The 21,276-nt window shown below is 46.4% G+C and overlaps 32 non-coding genes across 32 annotated transcripts; all 32 read left to right on the plus strand.

Annotated features, from left to right (window-relative positions):
* The first annotated feature begins 5,348 nt into the window (after positions 1-5,348).
* On the plus strand, positions 5,349-5,467 carry LOC139688899 (5S ribosomal RNA). The gene has a single exon (XR_011700967.1). It is a non-coding gene; the product is annotated as a 5S ribosomal RNA (ribosomal RNA).
* A 389-nt stretch (positions 5,468-5,856) lies between these two features.
* On the plus strand, positions 5,857-5,975 carry LOC139689251 (5S ribosomal RNA). The gene has a single exon (XR_011701304.1). It is a non-coding gene; the product is annotated as a 5S ribosomal RNA (ribosomal RNA).
* Positions 5,976-6,364: 389 nt separating this feature from the next.
* Positions 6,365-6,483, plus strand: LOC139689230 (5S ribosomal RNA). Its single transcript, XR_011701284.1, has one exon. It is a non-coding gene; the product is annotated as a 5S ribosomal RNA (ribosomal RNA).
* Positions 6,484-6,872: 389 nt separating this feature from the next.
* Positions 6,873-6,991, plus strand: LOC139689114 (5S ribosomal RNA). The gene has a single exon (XR_011701175.1). It is a non-coding gene; the product is annotated as a 5S ribosomal RNA (ribosomal RNA).
* Positions 6,992-7,380: 389 nt separating this feature from the next.
* LOC139689115 (5S ribosomal RNA) lies at positions 7,381-7,499 on the plus strand. Its single transcript, XR_011701176.1, has one exon. It is a non-coding gene; the product is annotated as a 5S ribosomal RNA (ribosomal RNA).
* Positions 7,500-7,888: 389 nt separating this feature from the next.
* LOC139688900 (5S ribosomal RNA) lies at positions 7,889-8,007 on the plus strand. Its single transcript, XR_011700968.1, has one exon. It is a non-coding gene; the product is annotated as a 5S ribosomal RNA (ribosomal RNA).
* A 389-nt stretch (positions 8,008-8,396) lies between these two features.
* LOC139689179 (5S ribosomal RNA) lies at positions 8,397-8,515 on the plus strand. The gene has a single exon (XR_011701236.1). It is a non-coding gene; the product is annotated as a 5S ribosomal RNA (ribosomal RNA).
* A 389-nt stretch (positions 8,516-8,904) lies between these two features.
* On the plus strand, positions 8,905-9,023 carry LOC139689241 (5S ribosomal RNA). Its single transcript, XR_011701295.1, has one exon. It is a non-coding gene; the product is annotated as a 5S ribosomal RNA (ribosomal RNA).
* Positions 9,024-9,412: 389 nt separating this feature from the next.
* LOC139688901 (5S ribosomal RNA) lies at positions 9,413-9,531 on the plus strand. The gene has a single exon (XR_011700969.1). It is a non-coding gene; the product is annotated as a 5S ribosomal RNA (ribosomal RNA).
* A 389-nt stretch (positions 9,532-9,920) lies between these two features.
* LOC139689201 (5S ribosomal RNA) lies at positions 9,921-10,039 on the plus strand. Its single transcript, XR_011701256.1, has one exon. It is a non-coding gene; the product is annotated as a 5S ribosomal RNA (ribosomal RNA).
* A 389-nt stretch (positions 10,040-10,428) lies between these two features.
* On the plus strand, positions 10,429-10,547 carry LOC139688902 (5S ribosomal RNA). The gene has a single exon (XR_011700970.1). It is a non-coding gene; the product is annotated as a 5S ribosomal RNA (ribosomal RNA).
* Positions 10,548-10,935: 388 nt separating this feature from the next.
* On the plus strand, positions 10,936-11,054 carry LOC139689203 (5S ribosomal RNA). The gene has a single exon (XR_011701258.1). It is a non-coding gene; the product is annotated as a 5S ribosomal RNA (ribosomal RNA).
* Positions 11,055-11,443: 389 nt separating this feature from the next.
* On the plus strand, positions 11,444-11,562 carry LOC139689204 (5S ribosomal RNA). The gene has a single exon (XR_011701259.1). It is a non-coding gene; the product is annotated as a 5S ribosomal RNA (ribosomal RNA).
* A 389-nt stretch (positions 11,563-11,951) lies between these two features.
* On the plus strand, positions 11,952-12,070 carry LOC139688903 (5S ribosomal RNA). The gene has a single exon (XR_011700971.1). It is a non-coding gene; the product is annotated as a 5S ribosomal RNA (ribosomal RNA).
* Positions 12,071-12,459: 389 nt separating this feature from the next.
* Positions 12,460-12,578, plus strand: LOC139688684 (5S ribosomal RNA). The gene has a single exon (XR_011700782.1). It is a non-coding gene; the product is annotated as a 5S ribosomal RNA (ribosomal RNA).
* Positions 12,579-12,967: 389 nt separating this feature from the next.
* LOC139688904 (5S ribosomal RNA) lies at positions 12,968-13,086 on the plus strand. The gene has a single exon (XR_011700972.1). It is a non-coding gene; the product is annotated as a 5S ribosomal RNA (ribosomal RNA).
* Positions 13,087-13,475: 389 nt separating this feature from the next.
* LOC139688905 (5S ribosomal RNA) lies at positions 13,476-13,594 on the plus strand. Its single transcript, XR_011700973.1, has one exon. It is a non-coding gene; the product is annotated as a 5S ribosomal RNA (ribosomal RNA).
* Positions 13,595-13,983: 389 nt separating this feature from the next.
* Positions 13,984-14,102, plus strand: LOC139688907 (5S ribosomal RNA). Its single transcript, XR_011700975.1, has one exon. It is a non-coding gene; the product is annotated as a 5S ribosomal RNA (ribosomal RNA).
* Positions 14,103-14,491: 389 nt separating this feature from the next.
* On the plus strand, positions 14,492-14,610 carry LOC139688695 (5S ribosomal RNA). The gene has a single exon (XR_011700793.1). It is a non-coding gene; the product is annotated as a 5S ribosomal RNA (ribosomal RNA).
* A 389-nt stretch (positions 14,611-14,999) lies between these two features.
* On the plus strand, positions 15,000-15,118 carry LOC139688908 (5S ribosomal RNA). The gene has a single exon (XR_011700976.1). It is a non-coding gene; the product is annotated as a 5S ribosomal RNA (ribosomal RNA).
* Positions 15,119-15,507: 389 nt separating this feature from the next.
* Positions 15,508-15,626, plus strand: LOC139689245 (5S ribosomal RNA). The gene has a single exon (XR_011701299.1). It is a non-coding gene; the product is annotated as a 5S ribosomal RNA (ribosomal RNA).
* Positions 15,627-16,015: 389 nt separating this feature from the next.
* On the plus strand, positions 16,016-16,134 carry LOC139689232 (5S ribosomal RNA). Its single transcript, XR_011701286.1, has one exon. It is a non-coding gene; the product is annotated as a 5S ribosomal RNA (ribosomal RNA).
* A 389-nt stretch (positions 16,135-16,523) lies between these two features.
* Positions 16,524-16,642, plus strand: LOC139689177 (5S ribosomal RNA). Its single transcript, XR_011701234.1, has one exon. It is a non-coding gene; the product is annotated as a 5S ribosomal RNA (ribosomal RNA).
* A 389-nt stretch (positions 16,643-17,031) lies between these two features.
* Positions 17,032-17,150, plus strand: LOC139689116 (5S ribosomal RNA). Its single transcript, XR_011701177.1, has one exon. It is a non-coding gene; the product is annotated as a 5S ribosomal RNA (ribosomal RNA).
* A 389-nt stretch (positions 17,151-17,539) lies between these two features.
* LOC139688909 (5S ribosomal RNA) lies at positions 17,540-17,658 on the plus strand. The gene has a single exon (XR_011700977.1). It is a non-coding gene; the product is annotated as a 5S ribosomal RNA (ribosomal RNA).
* Positions 17,659-18,047: 389 nt separating this feature from the next.
* LOC139689180 (5S ribosomal RNA) lies at positions 18,048-18,166 on the plus strand. The gene has a single exon (XR_011701237.1). It is a non-coding gene; the product is annotated as a 5S ribosomal RNA (ribosomal RNA).
* Positions 18,167-18,555: 389 nt separating this feature from the next.
* On the plus strand, positions 18,556-18,674 carry LOC139689243 (5S ribosomal RNA). Its single transcript, XR_011701297.1, has one exon. It is a non-coding gene; the product is annotated as a 5S ribosomal RNA (ribosomal RNA).
* Positions 18,675-19,063: 389 nt separating this feature from the next.
* LOC139688910 (5S ribosomal RNA) lies at positions 19,064-19,182 on the plus strand. The gene has a single exon (XR_011700978.1). It is a non-coding gene; the product is annotated as a 5S ribosomal RNA (ribosomal RNA).
* A 389-nt stretch (positions 19,183-19,571) lies between these two features.
* Positions 19,572-19,690, plus strand: LOC139689205 (5S ribosomal RNA). Its single transcript, XR_011701260.1, has one exon. It is a non-coding gene; the product is annotated as a 5S ribosomal RNA (ribosomal RNA).
* Positions 19,691-20,079: 389 nt separating this feature from the next.
* LOC139688911 (5S ribosomal RNA) lies at positions 20,080-20,198 on the plus strand. The gene has a single exon (XR_011700979.1). It is a non-coding gene; the product is annotated as a 5S ribosomal RNA (ribosomal RNA).
* A 389-nt stretch (positions 20,199-20,587) lies between these two features.
* LOC139689206 (5S ribosomal RNA) lies at positions 20,588-20,706 on the plus strand. The gene has a single exon (XR_011701261.1). It is a non-coding gene; the product is annotated as a 5S ribosomal RNA (ribosomal RNA).
* Positions 20,707-21,095: 389 nt separating this feature from the next.
* On the plus strand, positions 21,096-21,214 carry LOC139689207 (5S ribosomal RNA). The gene has a single exon (XR_011701262.1). It is a non-coding gene; the product is annotated as a 5S ribosomal RNA (ribosomal RNA).
* The last annotated feature ends 62 nt before the right edge of the window (positions 21,215-21,276 follow it).

The following is a 21,276-nucleotide window of genomic DNA, read 5'->3' on the forward strand; positions in this document are numbered from 1 at the left end:
GCCAACCACAATCACGGCGTACGCCGACGCACTGAGGGGGAAAAAGCAAGCGGCAGAAGAGGAGGCGGTGCTGCCGACGAGAATGGAAGAGGACCGAGGAGTGGAGGAGATTCCCTTGGAGCAGGAGGAGGAGGTCAACCCAAGGATGAGGGTAGAGAAACGCAGGGAGAAGGAAGGACCAACCTACCACCCAGGAACGTCGAGCGAGGAAGACGTCGCCGGAAACGACGCTATTGCCGAGGGAGCGGGAAACGGGAGAAAGAGGAGGAAAGGGTCGAACACGAGAGGGCGGGGGAAAAGGATATCGATAGACGTAGCCCGTGGAAAGGAAACGGAGAGATCAACCATCACGAGGGAGGAAAGGTGTGATCCCTGTGCAGATCAGAGTAAGATTCAAGAGGGGAATAATGGGGGAGGAATCAAAATGGCCGTAGCAGTAGAAGAAGAATCAAAAGAAACCGGAGAACCCGATTCAATCGAGGGCGGTGATCGACGGCTTGCGGGGGAAGACAAGAAATTGGTCATGGCGCAAGAGAAGCAAATAGGAAGAAATCTAGACATGGTAACCCCTTTTAGCGACAAGGGTCTCGGGAAAGGGTTATCTGTGACGTTACGCGAAGGGGAGGGCAAACAGCATGAGGAAGAGGCTGAGGAGCGGAGGAGGGAAGAAGACCCGGAGGACAACGCGTCGACCAGCGGTCACCCCTGGAGGGAGGTGGAGGGACGTCGGAAGCGCGGTGGTGGCGAGGATGACAGCGGGAGGAAGTTTGGGCTCGGCGGGGACGAGAGCGAGGACTCCGACGCCAAGGACAACGGGAGCAGCGACACCGGGGACCAGGACGAGGCCCCGAGGAGATCCGGGAGAGGGGGCAAGGCGGAAACGACCGAGCAGAGACAGAAGACGAAGAAGAAGGACAAAGGAAAGAACAGCCTAAGCGTCGGACTCCAGGAGATAGCGGTGAGGTACGCATATATGAAGGAAGCCAAATGGAAAAGGGATGCAAAAAATACAGGGAATGATAAGGGGAAGCAAATGGGAACCCCGAATCCGGAATCCCAATGAATTACACATTGAACCCAAAATTGAGAATAGGCACGCTTAATGTATGTGGGGTTACAAGTAAAAACAGAATAGAAAAAGTATTCGACCTATTTAAAAGAGAAGACCTGGACATCCTACTATTGCAAGAGGTCATGGTGAGTGTACATTGGGAAACGGGCCCGGCGGAGATCTATATAAACAACCAAGAGCGGGAAAGAGGCACTGCGATCATGTTAAAAAGAAACATCACCGGAGAAAAAATGACAATGCTACCATCCGGGAGGGCGATGGCCATGACGATCCTTGGGATAAGGATAATAAATGTGTACGGCCCGGCCGGCACCAGGAAACTTCAGGAGAGGAGGGAATTTTACTCGCGGGACCTCCTGCCCCTGCTGAGCGACTTCCAAGGAATGGCACTGTTAGGGGGTGATTTTAACGCAATCATAGACGAGAAAGATAGCCAAAACAACGATGGAGGAGGAGCAAAATACCCACTGTGTGGTCCCCTAAAATCGATAGTTAAAAACCTCAGAGCCACTGACGCAAACAGATTAACAAGCACAAAAGATAACCTTCCGTACACCATCTACGGCGACAAATGGGCAACAAGGCAGGACCGCTTTTACGCATCCTACGACTTGAAAACCCATATATCCTCCTATGCGGTTCTTCCAGTGGCATGCTCCGACCACTGCGCAGTTATTATATCGGTCGATGGATCCCAAAGCAGGACGAGGCATCAGCCAAGGAAAAAGGAGTGGAGGATGAACGTCGAGCTGCTATATGAGAAAGACACCAGAGCCATACTGAAAGAAAACATCCAGCGATGGGAGGAAAGCTGGAGAGGATTGGATCCAAGCGAAAGGTGGGAAAACTCCAAAGTAAAAATAAGAAACCTTTTCGCACAACTGCACAGGGAGAGAGCCGAAGAAATCAGGGAAACCATGGCTTTTTACAGAGAAGCGCTCGAGGAGAGCCTAAAGACGAGAGAAAGGGAACGGAGCAACTGGGGGGAGATAAAAGAACTAAAAAGGAAAATCTTCGGAATGGAAGAGGAAAGGGCGAAAATATCAACATGGCACAGAAGCAAAATATGTTTGCCAGAAGAACATGCCTCGGTGTATTATCTGGGGAGGAGGTTAAAGGATTGCGCCAACAACTTACTCAAAAACGGCATTTTGAACGAGAACGGAACGAGGTTAAAAGAAGAGAGAGAAATCATAGAGCATGTATGCCACCATTTTGAGACTCTCCTTTCTGGGGAGGACACATCACTCAAGGAAGAGACAGAAAATCTCACGCCACTCCCCCAACTGCCAGTGGAGGTGGCAGAGAGGATGGCGGAAAGAATCACAAGGGAGGAGTGCGAGGATGCTATGAGATGGCTCCCCAAGGGGAGGTCCCCGGGTACCGACGGTATCCCTTTTGAATTCTACGTAGAATTCTGGGAAGAGCTGAAGGATTTAATCATTCCAGCGATAGAGAACATCCTCCAAAATGGCACCCTCACCACGACCCAAAGAGAGGGGAAAATTGTCCTAGTGCCGAAAAGAAAAGAGCCAAGGAGCCTAAATGACTACAGACCCATCACCCTCCTCAACGCCGATTACAAGGTAGTAGCTAAAATCGTTAAAACCAGACTCAACGAAGCCGTGGAAAAGATAATCGGGCCAGACCAACACATAGTAGGAAAGGGGAGGAACATTGTAACGGCGCTGACAACGATCAGAGACGCAATCGCGAGCCACGAGAGCAGGCAGGGCGCGGGCCTTAAACTGGTAGCGGTAGATATTGAGAAGGCTTTCGACAGGGTGAACATAAACCACGTATTGAACACATTAAAGAGGATGGGATTCCCCGAAAAGTTTTTGAATACAATAAAAATGTTCACGAACAACATCACGTCGAAAGTAAAATTGAGCGCGGGGGCCGAAACAAAGTCGTTCCCCGTGAGAAGATCAATCAGACAAGGCTGTCCGCTTTCGATGCTTCTGTTCTCTATATCACTGGAGCCCCTGCTACATAGTCTTCGCAGAAACATTAAAGGAATCCCGGCGGGGAACGGAAAAGTGTCCGCGGTGGCTTATGCGGACGACGTAACGATCTTCGCCCAAGATCAAGCGGAAATTCATGTAATAGGGAAATCATTAAAGGAATATGAGGAGGAAAGCGGGCAAAAAGTAAACATGGAAAAGACAAAGGCCTTGACAATAAAAGACGCCGACTTCACCGCGACCAGTGAATGGAAAGAGGTGACCTCGATGGACATTCTGGGCATTCCATGGAGTAGGACTTCCACGGAGACGACAAACGCAGTATGGGAAAAGGCAACGAGAATGATAAAAGGAACATTAGCGCAATTGAGAGACAGGGACCTAAACATACATCAGAAAGTCCTTGCGATAAACGCATTGTTATTATCCAAGGCATGGTACGCCGCACTAATTTTCCCGTTGCCAGAAAAACATGGGGCTCTATTGACGAAAATAGCAACGCAATACCTTTGGGGAGGGCATTTGCTAAGAGTAGCAAAGAGCCAGGCCTGTCTACCCAAGGGGAAGGGGGGCCTAGGGCTGATCGACGTGCGGGACAAAGCCCTGGCACTCTATGCAAAGACAGTAATAAACATCCTATCCGACGACTGTCAACATTCAAAAGATCTGCTAAAGGCGGCATGGGGTGCACCAGGGCAGGATAGACTGCTGATGAAAACTATCAGGAAAGTTAAGGACTTAGTAGAAAAGATGCCGAGAGGAGTGACAGCCACCACCAAGTGCCTTTACCGACAACTCAGAAGCGACGACAACCACCGAATCAACATCGAAAAGCACATCCTATCGGTAAATTGGAAGAGAGTGTGGAAGAACATCAACGAAATAGCCATGACCCTAAGGACAAAGAGCGTCCTATTCCTATTCGCAAACTATATAGTGACCACCCAGCAAGTGAAACAAAACATGTATCTAACAAGCAGGAACGAATGCGAATACTGTGACAAAGCCGACACACAAGACCACAGGGTGTTCGAATGCACCATCTCAAGGAGGAGGTGGTGCCTAATAAAAAGAACATTTAGAGAATTAAACACCTTTGGAGAAAAGGAGATAGGAAATAGGAATATGATGATTCTGGATTTCAACATCTTTCCCCGCGTGAAAATGGAAACAATGTGCTGGCTGATTGGACAGCACCTTCTTACGGTACACAAGTGGGTTAAAATAGATATAGAAAGTTGGTGGGAACAAGTGAAAAAAGAGAGCAAAAACCTACCGGGCCGATTACAGCCATATTGGAAGAAAGTAGAACAAATGGTAAAAAAAGAAGTCATGAAAGAATAACAAGTTTAAAGAAAATTGGTCTTGGACTCAATGTAAACTGTCATGTATGCAAGGAAATATATTACCGATAACAAGTATGTGAATAAAGGGAATACGTTCAATAAATAAGAGCAGATAATAATGTAAACAATGTATCATTAATGTTTAACTGTGAAAAAAAGACGCAAAGGGGATGTTTAAAAAAAATTTGACTATTTATAATTGGCTTGATTTCATTGTAATCATTTTGTTCCCTATAAAGGATCTTGTATTGTTAATTCAAGTAAGGAAAATGTTCCCTAAGTTATGTGACGGTGAACACTTTCCGAATGCTTATAGTTCATAAGTGGTTCATACTTATATCATCCTTTGTTTAGAATTGTTCAATTGTGAAAATGTTCAATCTGTGGTCTTATGCACGCTTAAGATGGTGCACATGGTGTTAAATAACTATGTCTGTGAATGGAAATACATGCAATAAAAAAAAAAAAAAACGCTGAATTCACCGGTTCTCGTCCGATCACGGAAGTTAAGCAGCATCGGGCCCGGATAGTACTTGGATGGGTGACCGCCTGGGAACACCGGGTGCCGTTGGCTTTCAATATTTTTTTTCCGAAACGAACGTATTTTGAGGCATTCTCTGATGTTTTTAATTTTTTTCAAATAATTTATTTTGCAATGCCAGACATTGCATGCGTGATTTTGAATTGGTATGTTCCCTTTTGACACCATTCCATTTCATCTAGATGCGACCAGCTCTCTTGGGGCAATGCATTGGTGCTGTAGTAACCCGTATCTCTTCCACATTTATCCAAAGTTCGTTTTGAGATGGCAAATTACCTCCGTCTCCCGCCATCATATAGTATGGTCGTGGACGGCCCGATGTATGCAAGCCGTGGGCAAGAAAATAGACGTCGTGTCGCGTCGTTGCAAGTGTTTGCGGGCTTGATATTGCTAAAATAGTTGACTCGAGAGTGGTGGAAATTGCCAACGGCCATACCACGCTGAATACACCGGTTCTCGTCCGATCACCGAAGTTAAGCAGCATCGGGCCCGGATAGTACTTGGATGGGTGACCGCCTGGGAACACCGGGTGCCGTTGGCTTTCAATATTTTTTTTCCGAAACGAACGTATTTTGAGGCATTCTCTGATGTTTTTAATTTTTTTCAAATAATTTATTTTGCAATGCCAGACATTGCATGCGTGATTTTGAATTGGTATGTTCCCTTTTGACACCATTCCATTTCATCTAGATGCGACCAGCTCTCTTGGGGCAATGCATTGGTGCTGTAGTAACCCGTATCTCTTCCACATTTATCCAAAGTTCGTTTTGAGATGGCAAATTACCTCCGTCTCCCGCCATCATATAGTATGGTCGTGGACGGCCCGATGTATGCAAGCCGTGGGCAAGAAAATAGACGTCGTGTCGCGTCGTTGCAAGTGTTTGCGGGCTTGATATTGCTAAAATAGTTGACTCGAGAGTGGTGGAAATTGCCAACGGCCATACCAAGCTGAATACACCGGTTCTCGTCCGATCACCGAAGTTAAGCAGCATCGGGCCCGGATAGTACTTGGATGGGTGACCGCCTGGGAACACCGGGTGTCGTCGGCTCTCAATATTTTTTTTCCGAAACGAACGTATTTTGAGGCATTCTCTGATGTTTTTAATTTTTTTCAAATAATTTATTTTGCAATGCCAGACATTGCATGCGTGATTTTGAATTGGTATGTTCCCTTTTGACACCATTCCATTTCATCTAGATGCGACCAGCTCTCTTGGGGCAATGCATTGGTGCTGTAGTAACCCGTATCTCTTCCACATTTATCCAAAGTTCGTTTTGAGATGGCAAATTACCTCCGTCTCCCGCCATCATATAGTATGGTCGTGGACGGCCCGATGTATGCAAGCCGTGGGCAAGAAAATAGACGTCGTGTCGCGTCGTTGCAAGTGTTTGCGGGCTTGATATTGCTAAAATAGTTGACTCGAGAGTGGTGGAAATTGCCAACGGCCATACCACGCTGAATACACCGGTTCTCGTCCGATCACCGAAGTTAAGCCGCATCGGGCCCGGATAGTACTTGGATGGGTGACCGCCTGGGAACACCGGGTGCCGTTGGCTTTCAATATTTTTTTTCCGAAACGAACGTATTTTGAGGCATTCTCTGATGTTTTTAATTTTTTTCAAATAATTTATTTTGCAATGCCAGACATTGCATGCGTGATTTTGAATTGGTATGTTCCCTTTTGACACCATTCCATTTCATCTAGATGCGACCAGCTCTCTTGGGGCAATGCATTGGTGCTGTAGTAACCCGTATCTCTTCCACATTTATCCAAAGTTCGTTTTGAGATGGCAAATTACCTCCGTCTCCCGCCATCATATAGTATGGTCGTGGACGGCCCGATGTATGCAAGCCGTGGGCAAGAAAATAGACGTCGTGTCGCGTCGTTGCAAGTGTTTGCGGGCTTGATATTGCTAAAATAGTTGACTCGAGAGTGGTGGAAATTGCCAACGGCCATACCACGCTGAATACACCGGTTCTCGTCCGATCACCGAAGTTAAGCAGCCTCGGGCCCGGATAGTACTTGGATGGGTGACCGCCTGGGAACACCGGGTGCCGTTGGCTTTCAATATTTTTTTTCCGAAACGAACGTATTTTGAGGCATTCTCTGATGTTTTTAATTTTTTTCAAATAATTTATTTTGCAATGCCAGACATTGCATGCGTGATTTTGAATTGGTATGTTCCCTTTTGACACCATTCCATTTCATCTAGATGCGACCAGCTCTCTTGGGGCAATGCATTGGTGCTGTAGTAACCCGTATCTCTTCCACATTTATCCAAAGTTCGTTTTGAGATGGCAAATTACCTCCGTCTCCCGCCATCATATAGTATGGTCGTGGACGGCCCGATGTATGCAAGCCGTGGGCAAGAAAATAGACGTCGTGTCGCGTCGTTGCAAGTGTTTGCGGGCTTGATATTGCTAAAATAGTTGACTCGAGAGTGGTGGAAATTGCCAACGGCCATACCACGCTGAATACACCGGTTCTCGTCCGATCACCGAAGTTAAGCAGCCTCGGGCCCGGATAGTACTTGGATGGGTGACCGCCTGGGAACACCGGGTGCCGTTGGCTTTCAATATTTTTTTTCCGAAACGAACGTATTTTGAGGCATTCTCTGATGTTTTTAATTTTTTTCAAATAATTTATTTTGCAATGCCAGACATTGCATGCGTGATTTTGAATTGGTATGTTCCCTTTTGACACCATTTCATTTCATCTAGATGCGACCAGCTCTCTTGGGGCAATGCATTGGTGCTGTAGTAACCCGTATCTCTTCCACATTTATCCAAAGTTCGTTTTGAGATGGCAAATTACCTCCGTCTCCCGCCATCATATAGTATGGTCGTGGACGGCCCGATGTATGCAAGCCGTGGGCAAGAAAATAGACGTCGTGTCGCGTCGTTGCAAGTGCTTGCGGGCTTGATATTGCTAAAATAGTTGACTCGAGAGTGGTGGAAATTGCCAACGGCCATACCACGCTGAATACACCGGTTCTCGTCCGATCACCGAAGTTAAGCAGCATCGGGCCCGGATAGTACTTGGATGGGTGACCGCCTGGGAACACCGGGTGCCGTTGGCTTTCAATATTTTTTTTCCGAAACGAACGTATTTTGAGGCATTCTCTGATGTTTTTAATTTTTTTCAAATAATTTATTTTGCAATGCCAGACATTGCATGCGTGATTTTGAATTGGTATGTTCCCTTTTGACACCATTCCATTTCATCTAGATGCGACCAGCTCTCTTGGGGCAATGCATTGGTGCTGTAGTAACCCGTATCTCTTCCACATTTATCCAAAGTTCGTTTTGAGATGGCAAATTACCTCCGTCTCCCGCCATCATATAGTATGGTCGTGGACGGCCCGATGTATGCAAGCCGTGGGCAAGAAAATAGACGTCGTGTCGCGTCGTTGCAAGTGTTTGCGGGCTTGATATTGCTAAAATAGTTGACTCGAGAGTGGTGGAAATTGCCAACGGCCATACCACGCTGAATATACCGGTTCTCGTCCGATCACCGAAGTTAAGCAGCCTCGGGCCCGGATAGTACTTGGATGGGTGACCGCCTGGGAACACCGGGTGCCGTTGGCTTTCAATATTTTTTTTCCGAAACGAACGTATTTTGAGGCATTCTCTGATGTTTTTAATTTTTTTCAAATAATTTATTTTGCAATGCCAGACATTGCATGCGTGATTTTGAATTGGTATGTTCCCTTTTGACACCATTCCATTTCATCTAGATGCGACCAGCTCTCTTGGGGCAATGCATTGGTGCTGTAGTAACCCGTATCTCTTCCACATTTATCCAAAGTTCGTTTTGAGATGGCAAATTACCTCCGTCTCCCGCCATCATATAGTATGGTCGTGGACGGCCCGATGTATGCAAGCCGTGGGCAAGAAAATAGACGTCGTGTCGCGTCGTTGCAAGTGTTTGCGGGCTTGATATTGCTAAAATAGTTGACTCGAGAGTGGTGGAAATTGCCAACGGCCATACCACGCTGAATACACCGGTTCTCGTCCGATCACCGAAGTTAAGCAGCCTCGGGCCCGGATAGTACTTGGATGGGTGACCGCCTGGGAACACCGGGTGACGTTGGCTTTCAATATTTTTTTTCCGAAACGAACGTATTTTGAGGCATTCTCTGATGTTTTTAATTTTTTTCAAATAATTTATTTTGCAATGCCAGACATTGCATGCGTGATTTTGAATTGGTATGTTCCCTTTTGACACCATTCCATTTCATCTAGATGCGACCAGCTCTCTTGGGGCAATGCATTGGTGCTGTAGTAACCCGTATCTCTTCCACATTTATCCAAAGTTCGTTTTGAGATGGCAAATTACCTCCGTCTCCCGCCATCATATAGTATGGTCGTGGACGGCCCGATGTATGCAAGCCGTGGGCAAGAAAATAGACGTCGTGTCGCGTCGTTGCAAGTGTTTGCGGGCTTGATATTGCTAAAATAGTTGACTCGAGAGTGGTGGAAATTGCCAACGGCCATACCACGCTGAATACACCGGTTCTCGTCCGATCACCGAAGTTAAGCAGCATCGGGCCCGGATAGTACTTGGATGGGTGACCGCCTGGGAACACCGGGTGCCGTTGGCTTTCAATATTTTTTTTCCGAAACGAACGTATTTTGAGGCATTCTCTGATGTTTTTAATTTTTTTCAAATAATTTATTTTGCAATGCCAGACATTGCATGCGTGATTTTGAATTGGTATGTTCCCTTTTGACACCATTCCATTTCATCTAGATGCGACCAGCTCTCTTGGGGCAATGCATTGGTGCTGTAGTAACCCGTATCTCTTCCACATTTATCCAAAGTTCGTTTTGAGATGGCAAATTACCTCCGTCTCCCGCCATCATATAGTATGGTCGTGGACGGCCCGATGTATGCAAGCCGTGGGCAAGAAAATAGACGTCGTGTCGCGTCGTTGCAAGTGTTTGCGGGCTTGATATTGCTAAAATAGTTGACTCGAGAGTGGTGGAAATTGCCAACGGCCATACCACGCTGAATACACCGGTTCTCGTCCGATCACCGAAGTTAAGCAGCATCGGGCCCGGATAGTACTTGGATGGGTGACCGCCTGGGAACACCGGGTGCCGTCGGCTCTCAATATTTTTTTTCCGAAACGAACGTATTTTGAGGCATTCTCTGATGTTTTTAATTTTTTTCAAATAATTTATTTTGCAATGCCAGACATTGCATGCGTGATTTTGAATTGGTATGTTCCCTTTTGACACCATTCCATTTCATCTAGATGCGACCAGCTCTCTTGGGGCAATGCATTGGTGCTGTAGTAACCCGTATCTCTTCCACATTTATCCAAAGTTCGTTTTGAGATGGCAAATTACCTCCGTCTCCCGCCATCATATAGTATGGTCGTGGACGGCCCGATGTATGCAAGCCGTGGGCAAGAAAATAGACGTCGTGTCGCGTCGTTGCAAGTGTTTGCGGGCTTGATATTGCTAAAATAGTTGACTCGAGAGTGGTGGAAATTGCCAACGGCCATACCACGCTGAATACACCGGTTCTCGTCCGATCACCGAAGTTAAGCAGCATCGGGCCCGGATAGTACTTGGATGGGTGACCGCCTGGGAACACCGGGTGCCGTTGGCTTTCAATATTTTTTTCCGAAACGAACGTATTTTGAGGCATTCTCTGATGTTTTTAATTTTTTTCAAATAATTTATTTTGCAATGCCAGACATTGCATGCGTGATTTTGAATTGGTATGTTCCCTTTTGACACCATTCCATTTCATCTAGATGCGACCAGCTCTCTTGGGGCAATGCATTGGTGCTGTAGTAACCCGTATCTCTTCCACATTTATCCAAAGTTCGTTTTGAGATGGCAAATTACCTCCGTCTCCCGCCATCATATAGTATGGTCGTGGACGGCCCGATGTATGCAAGCCGTGGGCAAGAAAATAGACGTCGTGTCGCGTCGTTGCAAGTGTTTGCGGGCTTGATATTGCTAAAATAGTTGACTCGAGAGTGGTGGAAATTGCCAACGGCCATACCACGCTGAATACACCGGTTCTCGTCCGATCACCGAAGTTAAGCAGCATCGGGCCCGGATAGTACTTGGATGGGTGACCGCCTGGGAACACCGGGTGCCGTCGGCTCTCAATATTTTTTTTCCGAAACGAACGTATTTTGAGGCATTCTCTGATGTTTTTAATTTTTTTCAAATAATTTATTTTGCAATGCCAGACATTGCATGCGTGATTTTGAATTGGTATGTTCCCTTTTGACACCATTCCATTTCATCTAGATGCGACCAGCTCTCTTGGGGCAATGCATTGGTGCTGTAGTAACCCGTATCTCTTCCACATTTATCCAAAGTTCGTTTTGAGATGGCAAATTACCTCCGTCTCCCGCCATCATATAGTATGGTCGTGGACGGCCCGATGTATGCAAGCCGTGGGCAAGAAAATAGACGTCGTGTCGCGTCGTTGCAAGTGTTTGCGGAATTGATATTGCTAAAATAGTTGACTCGAGAGTGGTGGAAATTGCCAACGGCCATACCACGCTGAATACACCGGTTCTCGTCCGATCACCGAAGTTAAGCAGCATCGGGCCCGGATAGTACTTGGATGGGTGACCGCCTGGGAACACCGGGTGCCGTCGGCTCTCAATATTTTTTTTCCGAAACGAACGTATTTTGAGGCATTCTCTGATGTTTTTAATTTTTTTCAAATAATTTATTTTGCAATGCCAGACATTGCATGCGTGATTTTGAATTGGTATGTTCCCTTTTGACACCATTCCATTTCATCTAGATGCGACCAGCTCTCTTGGGGCAATGCATTGGTGCTGTAGTAACCCGTATCTCTTCCACATTTATCCAAAGTTCGTTTTGAGATGGCAAATTACCTCCGTCTCCCGCCATCATATAGTATGGTCGTGGACGGCCCGATGTATGCAAGCCGTGGGCAAGAAAATAGACGTCGTGTCGCGTCGTTGCAAGTGTTTGCGGGCTTGATATTGCTAAAATAGTTGACTCGAGAGTGGTGGAAATTGCCAACGGCCATACCACGCTGAATACACCGGTTCTCGTCCGATCACCGAAGTTAAGCAGCATCGGGCCCGGATAGTACTTGGATGGGTGACCGCCTGGGAACACCGGGTGCCGTTGGCTTTCAATATTTTTTTTCCGAAACGAACGTATTTTGAGGCATTCTCTGATGTTTTTAATTTTTTTCAAATAATTTATTTTGCAATGCCAGACATTGCATGCGTGATTTTGAATTGGTATGTTCCCTTTTGACACCATTCCATTTCATCTAGATGCGACCAGCTCTCTTGGGGCAATGCATTGGTGCTGTAGTAACCCGTATCTCTTCCACATTTATCCAAAGTTCGTTTTGAGATGGCAAATTACCTCCGTCTCCCGCCATCATATAGTATGGTCGTGGACGGCCCGATGTATGCAAGCCGTGGGCAGGAAAATAGACGTCGTGTCGCGTCGTTGCAAGTGTTTGCGGGCTTGATATTGCTAAAATAGTTGACTCGAGAGTGGTGGAAATTGCCAACGGCCTAACCACGCTGAATACACCGGTTCTCGTCCGATCACCGAAGTTAAGCAGCCTCGGGCCCGGATAGTACTTGGATGGGTGACCGCCTGGGAACACCGGGTGCCGTTGGCTTTCAATATTTTTTTTCCGAAACGAACGTATTTTGAGGCATTCTCTGATGTTTTTAATTTTTTTCAAATAATTTATTTTGCAATGCCAGACATTGCATGCGTGATTTTGAATTGGTATGTTCCCTTTTGACACCATTCCATTTCATCTAGAATCGACCAGCTCTCTTGGGGCAATGCATTGGTGCTGTAGTAACCCGTATCTCTTCCACATTTATCCAAAGTTCGTTTTGAGATGGCAAATTACCTCCGTCTCCCGCCATCATATAGTATGGTCGTGGACGGCCCGATGTATGCAAGCCGTGGGCAAGAAAATAGACGTCGTGTCGCGTCGTTGCAAGTGCTTGCGGGCTTGATATTGCTAAAATAGTTGACTCGAGAGTGGTGGAAATTGCCAACGGCCATACCACGCTGAATACACCGGTTCTCGTCCGATCACCGAAGTTAAGCAGCATCGGGCCCGGATAGTACTTGGATGGGTGACCGCCTGGGAACACCGGGTGCCGTTGGCTTTCAATATTTTTTTTCCGAAACGAACGTATTTTGAGGCATTCTCTGATGTTTTTAATTTTTTTCAAATAATTTATTTTGCAATGCCAGACATTGCATGCGTGATTTTGAATTGGTATGTTCCCTTTTGACACCATTCCATTTCATCTAGATGCGACCAGCTCTCTTGGGGCAATGCATTGCTGCTGTAGTAACCCGTATCTCTTCCACATTTATCCAAAGTTCGTTTTGAGATGGCAAATTACCTCCGTCTCCCGCCATCATATAGTATGGTCGTGGACGGCCCGATGTATGCAAGCCGTGGGCAAGAAAATAGACGTCGTGTCGCGTCGTTGCAAGTGTTTGCGGGCTTGATATTGCTAAAATAGTTGACTCGAGAGTGGTGGAAATTGCCAACGGCCATACCACGCTGAATACACCGGTTCTCGTCCGATCACCGAAGTTAAGCAGCATCGGGCCCGGATAGTACTTGGATGGGTGACCGCCTGGGAACACCGGGTGCCGTTGGCTTTCAATATTTTTTTTCCGAAACGAACGTATTTTGAGGCATTCTCTGATGTTTTAAATTTTTTTCAAATAATTTATTTTGCAATGCCAGACATTGCATGCGTGATTTTGAATTGGTATGTTCCCTTTTGACACCATTCCATTTCATCTAGATGCGACCAGCTCTCTTGGGGCAATGCATTGGTGCTGTAGTAACCCGTATCTCTTCCACATTTATCCAAAGTTCGTTTTGAGATGGCAAATTACCTCCGTCTCCCGCCATCATATAGTATGGTCGTGGACGGCCCGATGTATGCAAGCCGTGGGCAAGAAAATAGACGTCGTGTCGCGTCGTTGCAAGTGTTTGCGGGCTTGATATTGCTAAAATAGTTGACTCGAGAGTGGTGGAAATTGCCAACGGCCATACCACGCTGAATACACCGGTTCTCGTCCGATCACCGAAGTTAAGCAGCATCGGGCCCGGATAGTACTTGGATGGGTGACCGCCTGGGAACACCGGGTGCCGTTGGCTTTCAATATTTTTTTTCCGAAACGAACGTATTTTGAGGCATTCTCTGATGTTTTAAATTTTTTTCAAATAATTTATTTTGCAATGCCAGACATTGCATGCGTGATTTTGAATTGGTATGTTCCCTTTTGACACCATTCCATTTCATCTAGATGCGACCAGCTCTCTTGGGGCAATGCATTGGTGCTGTAGTAACCCGTATCTCTTCCACATTTATCCAAAGTTCGTTTTGAGATGGCAAATTACCTCCGTCTCCCGCCATCATATAGTATGGTCGTGGACGGCCCGATGTATGCAAGCCGTGGGCAAGAAAATAGACGTCGTGTCGCGTCGTTGCAAGTGTTTGCGGGCTTGATATTGCTAAAATAGTTGACTCGAGAGTGGTTGAAATTGCCAACGGCCATACCACGCTGAATTCACCGGTTCTCGTCCGATCACGGAAGTTAAGCAGCATCGGGCCCGGATAGTACTTGGATGGGTGACCGCCTGGGAACACCGGGTGCCGTTGGCTTTCAATATTTTTTTTCCGAAACGAACGTATTTTGAGGCATTCTCTGATGTTTTTAATTTTTTTCAAATAATTTATTTTGCAATGCCAGACATTGCATGCGTGATTTTGAATTGGTATGTTCCCTTTTGACACCATTCCATTTCATCTAGATGCGACCAGCTCTCTTGGGGCAATGCATTGGTGCTGTAGTAACCCGTATCTCTTCCACATTTATCCAAAGTTCGTTTTGAGATGGCAAATTACCTCCGTCTCCCGCCATCATATAGTATGGTCGTGGACGGCCCGATGTATGCAAGCCGTGGGCAAGAAAATAGACGTCGTGTCGCGTCGTTGCAAGTGTTTGCGGGCTTGATATTGCTAAAATAGTTGACTCGAGAGTGGTGGAAATTGCCAACGGCCATACCACGCTGAATACACCGGTTCTCGTCCGATCACCGAAGTTAAGCAGCATCGGGCCCGGATAGTACTTGGATGGGTGACCGCCTGGGAACACCGGGTGCCGTTGGCTTTCAATATTTTTTTTCCGAAACGAACGTATTTTGAGGCATTCTCTGATGTTTTTAATTTTTTTCAAATAATTTATTTTGCAATGCCAGACATTGCATGCGTGATTTTGAATTGGTATGTTCCCTTTTGACACCATTCCATTTCATCTAGATGCGACCAGCTCTCTTGGGGCAATGCATTGGTGCTGTAGTAACCCGTATCTCTTCCACATTTATCCAAAGTTCGTTTTGAGATGGCAAATTACCTCCGTCTCCCGCCATCATATAGTATGGTCGTGGACGGCCCGATGTATGCAAGCCGTGGGCAAGAAAATAGACGTCGTGTCGCGTCGTTGCAAGTGTTTGCGGGCTTGATATTGCTAAAATAGTTGACTCGAGAGTGGTGGAAATTGCCAACGGCCATACCACGCTGAATACACCGGTTCTCGTCCGATCACCGAAGTTAAGCAGCATCGGGCCCGGATAGTACTTGGATGGGTGACCGCCTGGGAACACCGGGTGTCGTCGGCTCTCAATATTTTTTTTCCGAAACGAACGTATTTTGAGGCATTCTCTGATGTTTTTAATTTTTTTCAAATAATTTATTTTGCAATGCCAGACATTGCATGCGTGATTTTGAATTGGTATGTTCCCTTTTGACACCATTCCATTTCATCTAGATGCGACCAGCTCTCTTGGGGCAATGCATTGGTGCTGTAGTAACCCGTATCTCTTCCACATTTATCCAAAGTTCGTTTTGAGATGGCAAATTACCTCCGTCTCCCGCCATCATATAGTATGGTCGTGGACGGCCCGATGTATGCAAGCCGTGGGCAAGAAAATAGACGTCGTGTCGCGTCGTTGCAAGTGTTTGCGGGCTTGATATTGCTAAAATAGTTGACTCGAGAGTGGTGGAAATTGCCAACGGCCATACCACGCTGAATACACCGGTTCTCGTCCGATCACCGAAGTTAAGCCGCATCGGGCCCGGATAGTACTTGGATGGGTGACCGCCTGGGAACACCGGGTGCCGTTGGCTTTCAATATTTTTTTTCCGAAACGAACGTATTTTGAGGCATTCTCTGATGTTTTTAATTTTTTTCAAATAATTTATTTTGCAATGCCAGACATTGCATGCGTGATTTTGAATTGGTATGTTCCCTTTTGACACCATTCCATTTCATCTAGATGCGACCAGCTCTCTTGGGGCAATGCATTGGTGCTGTAGTAACCCGTATCTCTTCCACATTTATCCAAAGTTCGTTTTGAGATGGCAAATTACCTCCGTCTCCCGCCATCATATAGTATGGTCGTGGACGGCCCGATGTATGCAAGCCGTGGGCAAGAAAATAGACGTCGTGTCGCGTCGTTGCAAGTGTTTGCGGGCTTGATATTGCTAAAATAGTTGACTCGAGAGTGGTGGAAATTGCCAACGGCCATACCACGCTGAATACACCGGTTCTCGTCCGATCGCCGAAGTTAAGCAGCATCGGGCCCGGATAGTACTTGGATGGGTGACCGCCTGGGAACACCGGGTGCCGTTGGCTTTCAATATTTTTTTTCCGAAACGAACGTATTTTGAGGCATTCTCTGATGTTTTTAATTTTTTTCAAATAATTTATTTTGCAATGCCAGACATTGCATGCGTGATTTTGAATTGGTATGTTCCCTTTTGACACCATTCCATTTCATCTAGATGCGACCAGCTCTCTTGGGGCAATGCATTGGTGCTGTAGTAACCCGTATCTCTTCCACATTTATCCAAAGTTCGTTTTGAGATGGCAAATTACCTCCGTCTCCCGCCATCATATAGTATGGTCGTGGACGGCCCGATGTATGCAAGCCGTGGGCAAGAAAATAGACGTCGTGTCGCGTCGTTGCAAGTGTTTGCGGGCTTGATATTGCTAAAATAGTTGACTCGAGAGTGGTGGAAATTGCCAACGGCCATACCACGCTGAATACACCGGTTCTCGTCCGATCACCGAAGTTAAGCAGCCTCGGGCCCGGATAGTACTTGGATGGGTGACCGCCTGGGAACACCGGGTGCCGTTGGCTTTCAATATTTTTTTTCCGAAACGAACGTATTTTGAGGCATTCTCTGATGTTTTTAATTTTTTTCAAATAATTTATTTTGCAATGCCAGACATTGCATGCGTGATTTTGAATTGGTATGTTCCCTTTTGACACCATTTCATTTCATCTAGATGCGACCAGCTCTCTTGGGGCAATGCATTGGTGCTGTAGTAACCCGTATCTCTTCCACATTTATCCAAAGTTCGTTTTGAGATGGCAAATTACCTCCGTCTCCCGCCATCATATAGTATGGTCGTGGACGGCCCGATGTATGCAAGCCGTGGGCAAGAAAATAGACGTCGTGTCGCGTCGTTGCAAGTGCTTGCGGGCTTGATATTGCTAAAATAGTTGACTCGAGAGTGGTGGAAATTGCCAACGGCCATACCACGCTGAATACACCGGTTCTCGTCCGATCACCGAAGTTAAGCAGCATCGGGCCCGGATAGTACTTGGATGGGTGACCGCCTGGGAACACCGGGTGCCGTTGGCTTTCAATATTTTTTTTCCGAAACGAACGTATTTTGAGGCATTCTCTGATGTTTTTAATTTTTTTCAAATAATTTATTTTGCAATGCCAGACATTGCATGCGTGATTTTGAATTGGTATGTTCCCTTTTGACACCATTCCATTTCATCTAGATGCGACCAGCTCTCTTGGGGCAATGCATTGGTGCTGTAGTAACCCGTATCTCTTCCACATTTATCCAAAGTTCGTTTTGAGATGGCAAATTACCTCCGTCTCCCGCCATCATATAGTATGGTCGTGGACGGCCCGATGTATGCAAGCCGTGGGCAAGAAAATAGACGTCGTGTCGCGTCGTTGCAAGTGTTTGCGGGCTTGATATTGCTAAAATAGTTGACTCGAGAGTGGTGGAAATTGCCAACGGCCATACCACGCTGAATATACCGGTTCTCGTCCGATCACCGAAGTTAAGCAGCCTCGGGCCCGGATAGTACTTGGATGGGTGACCGCCTGGGAACACCGGGTGCCGTTGGCTTTCAATATTTTTTTTCCGAAACGAACGTATTTTGAGGCATTCTCTGATGTTTTTAATTTTTTTCAAATAATTTATTTTGCAATGCCAGACATTGCATGCGTGATTTTGAATTGGTATGTTCCCTTTTGACACCATTCCATTTCATCTAGATGCGACCAGCTCTCTTGGGGCAATGCATTGGTGCTGTAGTAACCCGTATCTCTTCCACATTTATCCAAAGTTCGTTTTGAGATGGCAAATTACCTCCGTCTCCCGCCATCATATAGTATGGTCGTGGACGGCCCGATGTATGCAAGCCGTGGGCAAGAAAATAGACGTCGTGTCGCGTCGTTGCAAGTGTTTGCGGGCTTGATATTGCTAAAATAGTTGACTCGAGAGTGGTGGAAATTGCCAACGGCCATACCACGCTGAATACACCGGTTCTCGTCCGATCACCGAAGTTAAGCAGCCTCGGGCCCGGATAGTACTTGGATGGGTGACCGCCTGGGAACACCGGGTGACGTTGGCTTTCAATATTTTTTTTCCGAAACGAACGTATTTTGAGGCATTCTCTGATGTTTTTAATTTTTTTCAAATAATTTATTTTGCAATGCCAGACATTGCATGCGTGATTTTGAATTGGTATGTTCCCTTTTGACACCATTCCATTTCATCTAGATGCGACCAGCTCTCTTGGGGCAATGCATTGGTGCTGTAGTAACCCGTATCTCTTCCACATTTATCCAAAGTTCGTTTTGAGATGGCAAATTACCTCCGTCTCCCGCCATCATATAGTATGGTCGTGGACGGCCCGATGTATGCAAGCCGTGGGCAAGAAAATAGACGTCGTGTCGCGTCGTTGCAAGTGTTTGCGGGCTTGATATTGCTAAAATAGTTGACTCGAGAGTGGTGGAAATTGCCAACGGCCATACCACGCTGAATACACCGGTTCTCGTCCGATCACCGAAGTTAAGCAGCATCGGGCCCGGATAGTACTTGGATGGGTGACCGCCTGGGAACACCGGGTGCCGTTGGCTTTCAATATTTTTTTTCCGAAACGAACGTATTTTGAGGCATTCTCTGATGTTTTTAATTTTTTTCAAATAATTTATTTTGCAATGCCAGACATTGCATGCGTGATTTTGAATTGGTATGTTCCCTTTTGACACCATTCCATTTCATCTAGATGCGACCAGCTCTCTTGGGGCAATGCATTGGTGCTGTAGTAACCCGTATCTCTTCCACATTTATCCAAAGTTCGTTTTGAGATGGCAAATTACCTCCGTCTCCCGCCATCATATAGTATGGTCGTGGACGGCCCGATGTATGCAAGCCGTGGGCAAGAAAATAGACGTCGTGTCGCGTCGTTGCAAGTGTTTGCGGGCTTGATATTGCTAAAATAGTTGACTCGAGAGTGGTGGAAATTGCCAACGGCCATACCACGCTGAATACACCGGTTCTCGTCCGATCACCGAAGTTAAGCAGCATCGGGCCCGGATAGTACTTGGATGGGTGACCGCCTGGGAACACCGGGTGCCGTCGGCTCTCAATATTTTTTTTCCGAAACGAACGTATTTTGAGGCATTCTCTGATGTTTTTAATTTTTTTCAAATAATTTATTTTGCAATGCCAGACATTGCATGCGTGATTTTGAATTGGTATGTTCCCTTTTGACACCATTCCATTTCATCTAGATGCGACCAGCTCTCTTGGGGCAATGCATTGGTGCTGTAGTAACCCGTATCTCTTCCACATTTATCCAAAGTTCGTTTTGAGATGGCAAATTACCTCCGTCTCCCGCCATCATATAGTATGGTCGTGGACGGCCCGATGTATGCAAGCCGTGGGCAAGAAAATAGACGTCGTGTCGCGTCGTTGCAAGTGTTTGCGGGCTTGATATTGCTAAAATAGTTGACTCGAGAGTGGTGGAAATTGCCAACGGCCATACCACGCTGAATACACCGGTTCTCGTCCGATCACCGAAGTTAAGCAGCATCGGGCCCGGATAGTACTTGGATGGGTGACCGCCTGGGAACACCGGGTGCCGTTGGCTTTCAATATTTTTTTTCCGAAACGAACGTATTTTGAGGCATTCTCTGATGTTTTTAATTTTTTTCAAATAATTTATTTTGCAATGCCAGACATTGCATGCGTGATTTTGAATTGGTATGTTCCCTTTTGACACCATTCCATTTCATCTAGATGCGACCAGCTCTCTTGGGGCAATGCATTGGTGCTGTAGTAACCCGTATCTCTTCCACATTTATCCAAAGTTCGTTTTGAGATGGCAAATTACCTCCGTCTCCCGCCATCATATAGTATGGTCGTGGACGGCCCGATGTATGCAAGCCGTGGGCAAGAAAATAGACGTCGTGTCGCGTCGTTGCAAGTGTTTGCGGGCTTGATATTGCTAAAATAGTTGACTCGAGAGTGGTGGAAATTGCCAACGGCCATACCACGCTGAATACACCGGTTCTCGTCCGATCACCGAAGTTAAGCAGCATCGGGCCCGGATAGTACTTGGATGGGTGACCGCCTGGGAACACCGGGTGCCGTCGGCTCTCAATATTTTTTTTCCGAAACGAACGTATTTTGAGGCATTCTCTGATGTTTTTAATTTTTTTCAAATAATTTATTTTGCAATGCCAGACATTGCATGCGTGATTTTGAATTGGTATGTTCCCTTTTGACACCATTCCATTTCATCTAGATGCGACCAGCTCTCTTGGGGCAATGCATTGGTGCTGTAGTAACCCGTATCTCTTCCACATTTATCCAAAGTTCGTTTTGAGATGGCAAATTACCTCCGTCTCCCGCCATCATATAGTATGGTCGTGGACGGCCCGATGTATGCAAGCCGTGGGCAAGAAAATAGACGTCGTGTCGCGTCGTTGCAAGTGTTTGCGGGCTTGATATTGCTAAAATAGTTGACTCGAGAGTGGTGGAAATTGCCAACGGCCATACCACGCTGAATACACCGGTTCTCGTCCGATCACCGAAGTTAAGCAGCATCGGGCCCGGATAGTACTTGGATGGGTGACCGCCTGGGAACACCGGGTGCCGTCGGCTCTCAATATTTTTTTTCCGAAACGAACGTATTTTGAGGCATTCTCTGATGTTTTTATTTTTTT

The sequence above is a fragment of the Hetaerina americana genome, unplaced genomic scaffold (genome assembly GCF_022747635.1).
Source record: "Hetaerina americana unplaced genomic scaffold, ioHetAmer1.1.p SCAF_216, whole genome shotgun sequence".
In the NCBI taxonomy this organism is placed as follows: domain Eukaryota; kingdom Metazoa; phylum Arthropoda; class Insecta; order Odonata; family Calopterygidae; genus Hetaerina; species Hetaerina americana.